This window comes from Macaca fascicularis, chromosome 1, assembly GCF_037993035.2.
Source record: "Macaca fascicularis isolate 582-1 chromosome 1, T2T-MFA8v1.1".
Lineage (NCBI taxonomy): Eukaryota > Metazoa > Chordata > Mammalia > Primates > Cercopithecidae > Macaca > Macaca fascicularis.
In genome coordinates, this window is record NC_088375.1 from 159,785,487 (window position 1) to 159,801,220 (window position 15,734).

Consider the following 15,734-nt stretch of genomic DNA (forward strand, 5'->3'; position numbering starts at 1 on the left):
CCCCTTGGTACTGCACAGTGAATGAGTTCTCATAAATCTGGTTGTTTAAAAAGTGTATGACATCTCCCCTACTCTCTCTCTTCTTCCCGCTCTGGCCCTGTGAAGATGCCTGCTCTGGCTTGGCCTTCTGCCATGAGTTAAAGCTCTCCCTTTGCCTTTACCATGATTATAAGTTTTCTGAGGCCTCCCCAGAAGCCAAACAGATGCCAGCATCATGCTTCCAATGTAGTCTGCAGAACTGTGAGCCAATTAAACCTCTTTTCTTTATAAATTATCCAATCTCAGGTATTTCTTTATAGCAATGTGAGAACTAATACAGGAATGTAACAAGAACATATTAAGGGTGCTGGATAGAGTTGAACCTTCAGTTTAGGCGGGTGATCAGAAATGAAGGCAATGAAGGTGGATGCTGTTATTACAATTACAACTACTATTCCTACTACTGCAACTTTACGATAATATAGATTGACCTTTGAGTTGATAGCTGGGGCATTTTACAGTAAACAGGGAGTCTGTACCACTAAGGACTATCAAATGTTCTTAATTTATTTTTTTATTTTTATTTTTATTTTTTTTGAGACGGAGTCTCGCTCTGTCTCCCAGGCTGGAGTGCAGTGGCCGGATCTCAGCTCACTGCAAGCTCCGCCTCCCGGGTCCATGCCATTCTCCTGCCTCAGCCTCCCGAGTAGCTGGGACTACAGGCGCCTGCCACCTCACCCGGCTAGTTTTTTTTTTTTTTTTTTTTTTTGTATTTTTTAGTAGAGACAGGGTTTCACTGTGTTAGCCAGGATGGTCTCGATCTCCTGACCTCATGATCCACCCGTCTCGGCCTCCCAAAGTGCTGGGATTACAGGCTTGAGCCACCGCGCCCGGCCAAATGTTCTTAATTTAAGACACATTCTCTAGAATATTCTATTCATATATTTGATGATAAAGAACAATATGGCCAAGAAGTGACTTGTTTATGACTACTAATTGAAAATAGTAGTTAGGATGGCAGCAGGAGTACAGGCCCTGAGGTCATCATTATGTGTAGCTTTCTTGAGTTTATTTCTTAAAGTTCAAAGTCATTAAAGTAATTCCTCAGCAGGGGTCCATTCATCATGCTTTGTTCTGCAGGGTTAATTACCATCAATACTAATGGGAATTCTGTATTTAACTCAAGAAGCAAACATGGTACTAGTTTCTAAAACAGAACACAAGAATTACTTATCTGCATGCAAATGTTCTCCCAGGTTTTGATGTGAGAGAGAATTCAGTGGGCATTAGAAAAACACTTACATAAATTATTTCATTGCTTCTGTAGTTATTTATGTTTTCCTAAAATTTAAGAATGCATAAAATGTAAGATAATGTTTACCAAGAATAGAACAACAATCATGTGAGTGTTCTTTATGTGTGAGGCAGCATGCTTAACGTTTTGCTTATTTACTGTATATGTTACTTATTTATTTATTCTCAAAGAATCTTTGAGATGTCAGCACCATTTTGAAGGTATGAAAATTAGGAATAGAAAGGATCAGTAGTTTTCCAATTCTTGCCCAGGTGCTCAATACTGAGCTAAGAACTGTGAGAGCACATAAAGAGAGGACCCCTTTCAGGGCCCCATCTGAAAAAATAAATCCATGTCTGCTACCACAGAAGAATGTTACGATAATATGTTCAGCAATAGGCCAGTCTCTACTTCTCACGGTCCCATACAGAAAAGTAAATATTCGTCTAATACCAATGACAATATATTTACAATGCAGGTCAAGACCTATAATTTTCACAGCCTAGAGCCCACATACCATACACCTAAATATTTACGTCAAGCTCTCAACCTGTGGAATAAAATATGTACTATATTCCTTGCTTGATAAATATAACTTTATAATAAACTTTCAAGTTGGAACTGAATTTAGAATTCTCAGGCTTCCCAGAGTTCCATGCCAAAATGTGGCAAACTGAAGGTTAGGACCTCACCCATAGCTTGCCCCCTTTCTCTTCTTGCCCCTGGCTCTGTCTCACTTGACAAAAGATCTAGCACAGATGTGTGTGGGAACCGCACCCTAAACTTCATCCATAACCCCTACTATCTCACATTCAGCCATCCCCTAATATGCATTTGGGCTGGGGGTACATATATTAATGGTCTGGCCTGCACTTGGATTGATAGGCACCTACATAGCTCCTGGAAGTGGGTTTAGAGAATTTGACAGGGATTTCCAGGGTCCCACCTGGAGCATTGTCTAGAAATGGAGGCTAGTGACACATCTTCTTGGTTCCATGGAAGCCTCACTCTGTGAAGAAGGACATGGTCTTGGGAGGGCCAAGTCCGGGCCCTTTAAAGTATGGGGTGAAGTGCAGGTGTCCTAAGCAGTCAACTAGACTGTTGATGTCAGAGAGAATTAGAATATCAACAGGGAGGTCCAGACTTTTCTAGTATGGTAATTGCCATCTGAGTAAATGACATCACCTTTTTAACAGTTGCTCAGGCCAAAACCCTTGAAGCCATTCTTTATTTCTCCCTTCTGCTCATATGTCCCATCCAGTTCCTCAGAGCAAACCTGTCATCACTATCTCCAAAACGTTTCCAGACTCCTCTTCAGCATCCCCAATGTTACCACACTGGTCAAAGCCACCATCATCTCTCCTGGATGAATCAGTCTCTGTGTTTCTGCTCCGTGCCTAGTCTATTTACAGTACAGCAGCCAGAAGGATTAGTTTAAAAATTAAATCAGATCAAGTCACTTCTTTGCTCAGAACTTTTTAATGGCTTTTCATCTCCCTCAGAGTAAAAGCTAGAGATTCCAAAGCTCAACACAAGCTGGTCCTCTGCTACCTTTCTTATCCCATCCCCTACAAGTCTCCCTTTTGTTCACTCTGTTCCAGCCACACTGTCCACATTACTATTCCTCAAATTTTCTAGGCATCGCACACCCCAAACACTTGCCCTTCTCTGTGCCTACAGTATTTTAATACAAATATCATATGGCTTGCTACTTCATCTCCTTCCTACAAATGCTCTCTCTACATGCTCCATCTAAAATTGCTACCCTCTGACACTCCCTATCCTCCTTCCATTCTTCATTATTTTTCTGTTTGCATTTAATCAACTTCTTACATACTACGTATTTTAGTGATTTGATTGGGTGCTTTCTGCCTCCCTTCACTATAATACAAGATCATGAGGGCAGCATGTTTTTTGTTTGTTTGTTTGTTTGTTTGTTTTTTGTCAATTACTGCTGCATCACTAGAATGGTGCTTAGTACATGGTAGTGACTAAATACATTTTTGATGAATGAATATCGATAGTAGTAAAAGCTAGCCAACTCTGGTTTCATTGGCAATGGCAAGGCATATATGTGATAAACCCGGAATAAGAACATGGGGAGCAACAATCGAGTAGTTTCTAAATATTGCCCTGAATCTATTTTGACACCTACTAAATCCTGGATAATAACCTAATTGATACTTGATCAGAAATCTTTTCATAATACATCATGTTATATAGTAGATCTTTAGAAGTGACTGAATAATTCAAAACCCCTTCTTTGCTGCTTACCCCTAATCATCAGTCCTGCAGAAGGGCCAGTCTTAGCAACCACATTTGTACTATTGGTTTTAACTGTTCTGACTCAGGTGTATCAGTAGAATTAAATTTAGCTGTGAGTTGTGAAAAGCTGAATAACAGTGGCATAAAAAAGATTAATGTCACTCTCACATGAATTAAGTCTGTTGGTAAGTGGACTAGGAGTCGTTTGGCAGCTGCTATCAAGGACAAAGACTTCTAGTTTGTTTTCTCCCATCCTTGAAATAGACTTTTACTTCATGACTTAAGATGGCTGCCTAAGCTGTAGCCATCAAGCTTGCATTTCAGTTAGCAGAAAGGAGAAGAGAGGAAAAGGGGAACACCTCCTTTTTGGTGTAAACTTAGGATTTGATTTTGTTTTATTGGAAAAGTTAACTAATTTTTACAACTTCATTTGTTAAATGTTTTTCTCATCTTTATTATATGTTAAAATCTAACATATATTATGATCTGTATTAGAACTTTCTATTCTGTTTAAATGGTATATTGATCTATTTTTATACCAATTCTTCACTGCTTCAGTTCTCAAGGCATTAGAATGTTTTACTGTCTGATCAATTAATCCACTGTCAGCACTTTTCTTTTCCTGCCCTCATTTTTGCTTCTATTGGTTTGATTCTTCTTTCAGAGACATTTAAACTCCTTTCATCTTACCCTGCAAATAATTCATTGAGATTTTGATTAGACTACATTAGGTCTACAAATTGTTTTTCAAAATAATTGACATTGTTAAACTATTCATTCTTCTACCCACCTATGTGATATGTCTTTCTAATTATTCCCATATTCTTTTATGTACCTCTGTTTTCTTTATATCATTTGTGGGAGGTTGAGATTGTGTTCTGTTGGTAAAATGCATTCTGTAATTTCTCTCTTTTTGTGTTTTGTAACATGCTATGGAGCATGAAAACAGTATTTTTTAAAGGTTGAAAAATATCTATGTCCAGTGCATTTTCTTAAAAAATATTTATGTACTATATTATGATTTTAAAATTCATACATGTTTATTATAAATAATGAATAAATATAGAACAGTATAAATCAGAATAATTCACCTCAGTAGTGACTCAGACCACATTTGGTATATACTCTCTTTCTGTGTCACACACACACACACACACACACACACACACACACACACACACGGTTAGTTTGTACATCATTTTATAAACTGAACTGCTCACTTAATGAAGACTAAAAAGTCTTAGTTAATTATTTGTTTGTTAAACACAAGTTAAATGGAACATCTTTTTGTTGTATTAGCAATACACACTTCTTTTTTCATGTGCCTATTGATTTATGTTCTTGCCATATTTTCATTTTTTTCTTATTAGTTTTATAATAGTTTCTTATATATAAGGATAAGAGTAGCATGTAGCTCATCCATATCTGAAGTATTTCCTTTAGTTTGTTTTTCATCATTTAGCTTTATGGCAATTTTTGCAAGATGTAGCTTTACAGAAATCAAATTAGTTGATATTTTTCTTTGTACTGAGATATGTTACATCCATCTTAGTAAGATGTATTTACTGGTATATCCCTTCTAGAACTTTTAAAAATTTATTTTCTGCCCATAAGTCCTTAATGCATGGAAAACGTATATGAATTTAAGTTTCTAAATATTTAGGAAATTATTCTACTTATTAAGTAATCAATCATTTGCACACTGATTTGAAATGTTACCTTTATGTTATAATAAATTCTCATCTGTACTTGGGTCTATTCTCATACTTTTATTGTTTTATTAGTCAGCCTAATCTGATGTCATTTTTATACTATTTCAAAATTCTAACTTTTTTATATCTGACAAGGATAGGGTTCTCATTGTCTTTTTTCCCCTCTGGTTCTTCATTCATGTTTTTTCTTCTGGATAACCTTTAGAATCAGCTTCACAAAGTTCAGAAAGTGCCATGAAAATTTTATTTGGGGGCTCATTAAATGTATTGTTTAATTTAGATTTTTTTCCACTTGATCAATGTTTTGTGATTGCTTATTTATTGATAGCAGTAAAAACTTGGAGTATAAAATTTTAGACTTTTTTTTTTTTTTTTTTTTTCCTGCAGCAAGGTCTCTTTCTCTGTTGCCCAGACTGGAGTGCAGTGGCACAATCACAGCTCACTGCAGCTTTGACCTCCTGAGTTCAAACAATCCACCCACCCCAGCCTCCCAAGTAACTGGGACCACAGGTATGTGCTGCCAGGCCTGGATAATTTTTAAATTTAATGTCTACATTATTACAATAATTACTACAATAATGTCTCCCTATATTGACCAGTTTGGATTAGGATTTTGTTGTTGTTGTTGTTGTTGTTGAAATTCTGCACATTTCTCATTCACTTGAATATTTTGTTTTCCTTTCCTGTTGTTTTTATTGATTTGCTGCTACTTTTATTCACTTTTAAAAACCATTCTTTTTTAAATATCAGAGTTTTAAACTCATGCCTGTATGCCTGAGTGACAAATTTCTTGGAAATAAAACTTATTACCTACTCCAAATTTGTTTATTTGTTTCATTATCTTTGTGGTGTAGTAATTTGGAGGAGAAGCCTGGGGCCAGACTGTTTTAAGTTGTACAAAGAGATGACCAAGAATATATATCTCTTCATTCATTTTAGGACCTTTACATCACAGACCTGGATCATTTGTCAACTTGAAAAAATGTTCTCTTATGGTGTCATAACAATTGATTCCAATTCCATTGTTTGTTTCTTCTTAGGCAATACCATGCACCATATGTCAGATCACTGTTCATCTTTTTCATCAATCTGTCCTTTTCCCATGCATTTAACACTTCTCCAGTTTTTCTTTTACATTACTGGTTTGATTTTCTGCTTTGTCTTCCATTGTGCTTTTTATTGAATCTACTTTTAATTTTAATTTTATGATTGTAATTGTAGTTTTAAAACATATATTTCCTAATTTCTTTCAATCTTTAAAAAAATCCTGCCTGTATTTCAGCCAGCTTCCTTTTTATTTGTCTGTTGACTTATCTTCATTTTGATCTGTTTTATGAAATTCTTAATCCCATGAACTGAAAGTTCAATAGTATGAACTTTCTAAAGGTTACTTTTTGTGTAGTAAATGAAATGCAATATATCCTTTCTACTTTATTTTTATTTAATTAATTTGGAGGAGTCACAGAATAGTTAATGTGTTCAAATGGAATTAAAAAGTATGGATGTAGAGTCAACTCTCCCAACTCCTACCCTGAAGGTAACCACTAATACTAGTGTTTTATTTATCCTTTCACAAATGCTTCATTTATATACAAGTATATATAATATATATACACACATATAGGTACATAGATACCTTCACACATATATGACATAGACATACATGCCTTGAAGTGGTTTTAAAGTACAAATGATTCATTTAATATGCCCTATAGCACTTGCTTTTTTCACTTGACAATGTGTCATGAATATTATTCTATATTATTGTATAAGAACTTTTGTCATTATTTATTTTAATATCTGAGTAGTACCCCATTGTGTTAATATACTATAATTTACTTCTCCATTTAGATTGATTCCACATTTTTTGCTTTTACAAACAACACAGGCATGAGTAACTGTGTACATAAATCATTTGCATGTATATGACAATATCTGTAAAATAAATTCCTAGATGTGAAATTGCTGGCTCAGAGGATGTATATGATTTTAGGCTTTTATTAGAGATTGGCAACTGCCTTTTCCAAGTGTTATACTAATTTAGACTAGTAACATTTATGACTGACTGTTTCCTCTCATCCTTACTCTTGTAATGCACTGTCAATCTTTTTTTGTTTGTTTGTTTGTTTGTTCTAATCTTTAGGGATATGAATGACAGGGTGTCAATGCTATTTTGTTGGTGTTTTATTTTATGTTTGAATTTCTCTCCGTATTGCCATTATGACAGAAGGTCTTTAGACTTGATGAAATCTCATACTATAAGAAGAGTAGAGTACAAAAATACAGCCAATTCAGTTGGAAAATCTGTATGAGCTCATGTCTTTAAAAAGGACAGATTTTACCACTCCATCACTACTAAAAATGTCCCAATAGCAGCAGCCATGCTTTTTCCTATCACCAACTCTCGTAAGTACTGATAATACCTGTATTTTTATGTCTTACACTATTTCAACACCAAAATGAAATAGGATTTCCTAGATACTTTTGGTTGGAAACTCAGGATGGGTCTGGAATGTCCTTTTGTTGTCAAAAAGCAAGTATGTATCCCATGACATCAGAGGTCATGTTAAAAATATAAAGGAGTCAGTGTTGGGGGCTTCCACTGGTCAATGTGAACATCAAAAAACAATGATAATTATGATTAATCAGAATAAGTAGAACGTAAAATTATAATATTCTATAACAGATAAGCATTTATAACAATACTGAAAAGAACCAAGTTAATAAAAAATGTGTAAAAGGCAAATATAAAAATGACTTTAATATTAATGTTTAAATTTTATTTTAATGTTTATATATATTATGTGTGTAAAAATCAAAGACTCATAACTTTACAAAGTTATATGCTGCTTAGAAAGCATTCATTCCAAAAAGCACAATAGCATGATGGTTATAAAGGTGAATTCTAGAGCCGACTGTCTGAATTTATTTCCAAATTCATCATTGACTAATCTCTTTGTGTCTATTTCCTCAATTGTAAAATGAAAATGGCAGTACCTATTTCATAGAATTTTTGTGAATTTAAATGACTAAATACATGTCAATCACTTAGAACCATGCCTACATGATAATCATGCTACTTAAAAAAAAATCTATCCATCTTTTATCTCTCTGTCTGTCTATCTATCTATCTATCTATCTATCTATCTATCTATCATCTATCATCTATCTATTCCTAAAGCAAAGAAGGGAAACTGATACCAATTTCTGTGTCAGTTAAAGCACATTTATCATAAACATCAAACATGAGTTTGAATAGGATTTCTGTCACTGTCAATGGAAAACATCCTGATTATTATAAAATTCCTCAAATGAATAATAAATTCCTCAAAGGAATTAACCTCAATATTAACCTCAGATGAATAACTATAAATTCCTCAAAGGAATTTATAAATTATAATATAAATTTATTAGTTAAATTAAATATAAATTTATATTTATATTAAAATAGAAATTTATTTTATAAGTATAATTATAAATTTATATCATAAATATAATAAAATATATAAATTATATTTTATATAATTAATAAACTTCTCAAAGGAATTTATAATTATAATAGTGCCTGACATACAGCATGAAGTTAATAAGTTGGTGCTGAAATACAATAAACTGAAAATACTGGAAGCTAAAATTAATGTTAAAATTTGAAATATATTCCCAATATCCTATTAGAAATAGTTAGTTTTGTTCATCTTTAATGGGTACTGTGACAGATTGCAATATGCCTTCCCTAATATTTCTTTAGTAATTTTATTAATTGATCAATTAAATTTTATTTGCAATTCCAACACAGGTATCTATAAGACTACATGTATCAACTTCTCTTGTAGTTAGGTGTGGCAGTGTGACAAAGTTCTGTTCAGTAAAATCTAAGTAAAAGTGTGGTGTGGGCCTCTTTGAAAGCCTCCTTAAAAGGAGAAGCCATTATATATTTTTTCTCCTTTCTTTCTTTCTGCTTCCTGAAATAGAGACATGATGACTAGAGTTCAGGCAACCACTTTGGACCTTGAGGCAATGCACTGAATATAACAGAACAGAAAGACAGAGGAAGCAAGACATTGTTGAGTTGATGCACCAGACTTGAACTGCTTACCTATGAGAGTTATTCTGTCTCTCTCATACACATACACACACACACACACACACACACACACACACACACACACACACACAATTTTTTCTCCTAGATCGTATCAGTATAAATTACAGATATCATGACAGGAAGGTAGCATTCTGATAACATACAACTGTAAAATTATATTTCACATTTAACTGCAGCCTACATTGAATTAGGACTACACGCATTTAAATCAACTTAGCTTAATATTTGAAGGTGTGGTTGCTTCTACTTCATGATTGGGTGGGAGCATAATTTATGTATTCAATATGAAATTACTCCTTATAACTAATCACAGATAAGAACATGAAATGATTGAAAGGACATCAATTCATTGAAAATATACTCATCAGAATGTTAAGAGATGTAAATAATCAATACAATTTCAGAATAAGCTTCCACTAATAAAAGATGATTTATGGATTCATGACAAAACAAACATGTAATTGATGTTGTGTGTTGCCTACTTAGGTTTAAATGTTCCATTTAAGAATGTCTTTAAAGAAATACAAATGGGTGTATTTTTCTAGATCTATTTCAGGTCTAGAAACTGATAAATATGAGTACACTAAATGTTCAAGAATGTATCGCTTGTTTTGGTATCATTTATGAATTTATGCTTACATACCTGGAATAAATTATTTGAAAATTCACTGCAGGTTGGGTCAAATTTGATAGACACTCAATTGTTTAGCTGACTTAGGAAATGGTATTTCTTAGAGAAAACAGAATTTTATTTTCATGTCTTATCAGTAAAATTTAGATTCAAAATGAAGATATTTCAAGCTATATTTTTACTTAAGTCAAAAGTGTTAATTTCATTTTCACTGTTCACAGTGCCTTTCAAATTTTGTTGTTTAACTTTGAAACACCATCTTCAACTTTTCACTGTGCCTAAAAGCCAAAGTTTTCTGGTCCACATCGAGTCTGTTTTTTGTTATATACATAAGGAGAACTCAATGGGTGTTAGTAATTAAGGGTTTGTATTGTAGGCTTTATGGTAGAATCTCATTGCCAAAGAAATACTTCTCAGAAAGGCAACCTGTTGATGAAGTGAAAAAGACATAGACTTTGAAGTAAAAAACAAAATAAAAAACAAAACAAGACAAAAAATCCTGGGACTCGGTGTCTTATTAAGTCTATTCTTTATAACTGTGTGATCTTAGAAGTATTATTAAACTTTTCTGTCTTTAGTAAGCTGTGAGCAAATATGCAGTGGTTAAAATGGTAGATATTGAAATCTAACTAATTGGGTTTTGATCCACATTAACTATGTAGCTTTAGATAAATTACTTAAACTCTTTTAGGCAACTGCTTTGTGTGTGAATGGGTGTAACCACAGTACTTGTTTTATAGAGCTGTATAATATATGAAAAGTATTTAGATCACTGTCTGTTACAGAATAGTTATTCAATATATGCTGGATATAATTATATTAAATAATCACCATTGCCTTATAATTTCTATTGCTGTCTATAAAATGGAAACAAATGGTATGAACTTTATGGAGGATTAAGTAAAGTAATAAACATAAACCACCTAAAATGGTACAGAGCAGATGCTCAACAAATGTCAATTGTTATCTGTAAAATACTTTGTAAGTAATTTGTGAAGAGTAATTAAAATAATACATTTTAAAGCCCAGCATGGGGAGCAGAACAGTAAAAATGCTTAATAAATGTTGATGTCAACTTGGAAATATTTTCTTTTTCCACAGACTTAACTATGAAAACATATGAAATTTAAATTATTAGAAATATATTCCACTTAGTAATATTCCTTGTAGCTTTAATATAATGGCATTTGAAGACCAACTCAGTCTTCATTTAGGTTGACATTAGAGAAAATCTCTCAGATGTCATTTTAAACATCTAAAGAATTATCTACCAACTAATTAATAAAATTGGCACACCCTGCTATGCTTGTGATTCTTCTAAATTCTCCTCATGCTTCAATTTCTATGAGGAGCTTACAGAGACCTTCCACGTTATCTCCCTTTCTGTGGAAGTCTTGCTTTCTTTGGGACATCCGTCTTTTGTATGAAACTGCTCATGCTGTTTGCCTCAGAAAGAACTTCATTTTGGAACTGCGGGAACCACAATAACATCACTGCCTGGTACACTAGTACTCTGGAGATACAATCATTATCTACCCATGCAACACATACTTCACCTGCTTTCTGCAAGCATTTAACAGGGAAAACCACATTTGGGACTGAGAGAACTGGGTTACAAGCCCTGGGGGATGGCAGGAGGTAAGGTAGAGGAGGGGCAGTGATTGGAAGAGTTCCAGACAATCTGTTTATTTTTATTTTTTACTTTCTATGTGAAAATCATGTACCTCCCAGTACCACAATATCAATGCTGCTGCCAGAACTACTTAAGTACTAGCCTCATTTTCCGGGCTGAGAGTCATACTCCTCCATTTACAGTGATTATCAACATTTTTTACACCAAAATGCCCTCAAACCCAGGGGACTTGGCAGAGCTCAACAGCCATGTCAGCAACTTCTCAGTTGTTGGATTTCAGTTTCAGAAATGGGAAATTTCAGAGCCCAGAAGTATGGATACTTTGCTGAACATCTGCTTCCCTCTGCAGGGGGCAGGAGGTAGACAGGGAGAGGTCTTGGTGTTTGTGGTGACTGCTTCCATTGTTTATCTTGGGCTCCCAGGGAGGCAGCAGAGTCTTATGGGAAGAACGCTGGTTTTGGATTAGTCAGATCTGTGTTCACATCCCAACTATTTCACTTATTGCTGTATACTTGAGCAAATTACTTAAGTCTTTCTGAGGTCCATTTTAGTGATCTATAAAATGGATTTTATGAATTCAAAACTTGCAGTGTTGGCATGAGGATTAAATTATGTAATTATGGAAAGGCATCCAAAAGATGTTCTTTTGTCCTTCAACTGTTGCTCAACCATTATGAGATAGGCACATGCAACTCTCTTGGCAACCCCGAACATGGTTTACTTACTACTAGAAGTGTCATAAAACTTGTGTCTGTCTAGGGGAATGTAAGTGAAATAGGCAACTGATCATTTTCCCAGATATCTTTATTTCTATAGGTCCCACCAACCTTATTGACAACAGAGTATAGAGATCTTACATAGGAATTTTTAACTCCAAACTCCATCCCTGTTAACTCCCATCACCTACCATCTTCCCACATTAGTGAAAGTTGATGATTTCTGGCTGCTATTGCTGATATACTTTCCAATCTATTCATCTTTGGCGATCATGTTCTATAGCAGCTGTTGCTGCTCTCAGAGCCTGTCAGAAATGACCAGCTGAGGACCACTGCTGTGGCTCTCAGCTTTGCTGATGGCATTTGTTATCACTTTCTCTCACTTCCTGCTGCTGCCTTTATCACCATGATTCCTGGCACTTCTACCCCTGGAATCTTCTCAGGAGGCCTGTCTCCTTATGGTGATTATAGGCCTAACCAACCTGTAGGATTTTGGACTCTGCTGAGGAACTTGAAACACACAGGTTTACAGAAGTTTGGCTGATATTGTATGAGAGACACCTCCCAGGATTGTACCGTGAACATACACAGTGTCCTTGAACCAGTCAGCATCCAAGAATTGGGTCTGAGAATGTCAAATTCAGCTCCCTTTTACTAAAACATCATTATCCTAGTGTCAGTTCAGGGATCAATTCAGTCTCTAAATGTCTTCTTTGACTCCCAGGTATGACTAATCTGTCATGGTCACAAAGAGGTAAATAGCAAAGTCCTCATCCATGCAGCAACTTGTCCTCAGTGGGGAACTTTGAACTCTACCCTTGGATTTCAATTTTATTTGTTTATATAACTATTGATGCTCTGGGTTGGGGGACAGTTATGAATGAAGGGAATAATAGAGTAAAAGTCATCTTGAAGGATGATGGAAGGTCTCCAAGCAGGTGAATGCAGTCCCAAATCATGGATGCTTAGAGTGCTTTGCATGTAGTTTCATATCTGGAAGAATTTGAGTTACACACGTTTAAGTGATAGCAATTAGTAACAGAAATAGTAACACTAGACATGCACTTTTTGATCTCTTTATAGAAGAGAAGTAAAGACTTTATGAAGGATTGAACTTTGAGTAATGATATACAGAAAAACTTATAAAGCTCTTTATTCTGTTTATTGAGTATATTGATGTTGTTATTCTAGAAAACCAGGCTAGCATGGACCAACCAGAGACACAACATGTAGAAAACAAGAAAATAGAAGAATTCATGCTAAGACGTCATATCAGCCACTTGAGACTTAGATAATGTGGCCATAAAATTTTATCATCCAAACCAGGAGACTCTTGAGAATGAAAAAGGATAATATTACAGTGAAACTTTCCCAGGCACAAAATTAGAATATATGGTCACCCTAGGCTTACAGCCTTGCCATTGCTAGTGAAGATCTATAGGTAGACACATTGAATGTGTGCCTGTGCATGACTAATAATTTATTGTGATTGTTTACATGTAAGTTAACTGTTGTTGAACAATATATTACACATTCCTTAGGAAGGATTCAAGTCATTTGAATTAGTTTTTTTGTTGTTGTTGCATATCTTCAAATTAAAAGAACCACTTTCAGAATTGTTATGAAGAGATACTTGCTCCTTCTTAAAAATTGTAGTTCCCATCTTCATGCCCAAAGAAAGATTAATTTGATTTTATAATTTGAAATGCTAGTTCACCACCAACTTTATTTAATTCTGTGCTCTGCAAACTCTGGAATAAATGCTGATGACTGAGTGGCTCATTGGAGTAAATACTTATGTTTATGCAACCTACTTATTTCTATTCACTACGGAAATATAGTTCTTTTGGTGCTCCTTTTAGTTGTAACAGATTTGAAAATAAAGTTTCACTTATTTACCTATTTTACATGTATCATCGTATTTTGTGATTAAAATAAAATGCATTCATCTTCTAATCTGAAGTATAGAAAAAATAAGTTTTGGCATATTTCACACGTCAGGAGACTTTACTCCCAACACTAGCCTTGAGATTATACTTACCTCTCTAAAAAGTAAGTCATTTGCTATAGTATGTATGTAAAGTCATTCAACTTAAAAATATTACATTTGGTCTTGGCCAAAGAAAGGTAGGTTAAGTGATAGGCAGTAAAAGCTGAATAAAGGCATGTTGATTCTCACAGCATCTTTCAAAGTAAAATTTTGCTCTATTTTAAAAGCGACTTCTTCTTAGATTACTCAGATGTCGAGTAAGTACATACAATGTTCCAAATTACTTATTTTCTGTTTAGTGGATAGTCTTTCTGCCCATCTCATTTCAAAATTAATCATGTATTTGAAAGAAATAAAGATAAACTCTATACATCTAAGTACTTGTAGCAAACAGTATATGTTCTGCTTACCTCTACCCCTTCTTCATAAATTGAAGGAAGTCACTCTCTATCCACATCTACTGCTGGCATCCTGCCCTTTCTAATACTGAATAGATTACTTTACTCATGGGGCATGTCCTTTTCTCTCTCTTTTCCAATCAATGTCTGATTGGCTTCCTGGTAACCTTATTCCTGAATGTGTACAGCTAAAATGAAGACCTACAATTTCCTTCTTCTAGCCAAGTTTTATTAAAAAAACTAGAACTTAGAAAAAGCTTACTTCCTTTCCTAAACAGTAAGGAAAAATGAGTACTCTTCTAGCAAAATAATGATATCTTCTGTTTTATTTGCACTTTATTTGTCTTCCAGGAGTTCCTACATTTAGAATTTTCTGCTTGTACCCGATTATTTTATGTCACCTATAACACACTAGTGGCTGCTTGGCTTCTCTTTTCTTCATGAGTTTTGAGATGACCTGGAGAGATTATTGTGGTATAGCAGTGAGTGGAACAGCCATTCTTTGGCCTACCTGAAATGAAAAGCAAGTATACAGAAACATTTCTATTTCTTCAGCAGGAAGCAAAGATAGAGGGTTCTGTTTTTCACTTATCACTAGTCAAAAAGAATTACAATTCTCAGGAGCAAATTGAAAAGTTAGGGGGAAAATATTTTCAAGAGTACAAGTTCTCCAGGTTTTGAAGGGATTGAACACAACAGATCTAATGGATGTATCAACATTGACATTTGTGAAAATGTGCATGAAGAAATATGCATTAATTTTAAATGACATGCCACAAAAGCCTGAAAAATAATGCATGATTTTCCATCTTCTAACTTAGATGGAAAAACATGTGTTTTGCTCACAATTTTGTCTAAGGGAAATGTGAACTCCCAGCCAATTGCATTCACATGCAGGCCCTTCTTCTGAGATTGCTTTCAAATGTAAGCATAACATATGTTGTTCTGTTAGGAAAATAAATGAATAAAGTTAACTTTTACAATGTAAATTCCTAATATATAGGATTATGG

At 34.4% G+C, this 15,734-nt stretch overlaps 1 protein-coding gene across 2 annotated transcripts in view; it reads right to left on the bottom strand.

The window, feature by feature from the left end:
* Positions 1-12,405: 12,405 nt before the first annotated feature.
* The window catches only part of TYW3 (tRNA-yW synthesizing protein 3 homolog), a 111,417-nt gene continuing 108,088 nt past the window's right edge, over positions 12,406-15,734 (bottom strand). For both annotated transcript variants that reach the window (XM_074003677.1, XM_065520124.2), the window contains one exon: positions 12,406-13,328. The gene's annotated coding sequence lies outside the window, so the exon portion shown is untranslated. The remainder of the gene's footprint in view (positions 13,329-15,734) is intronic.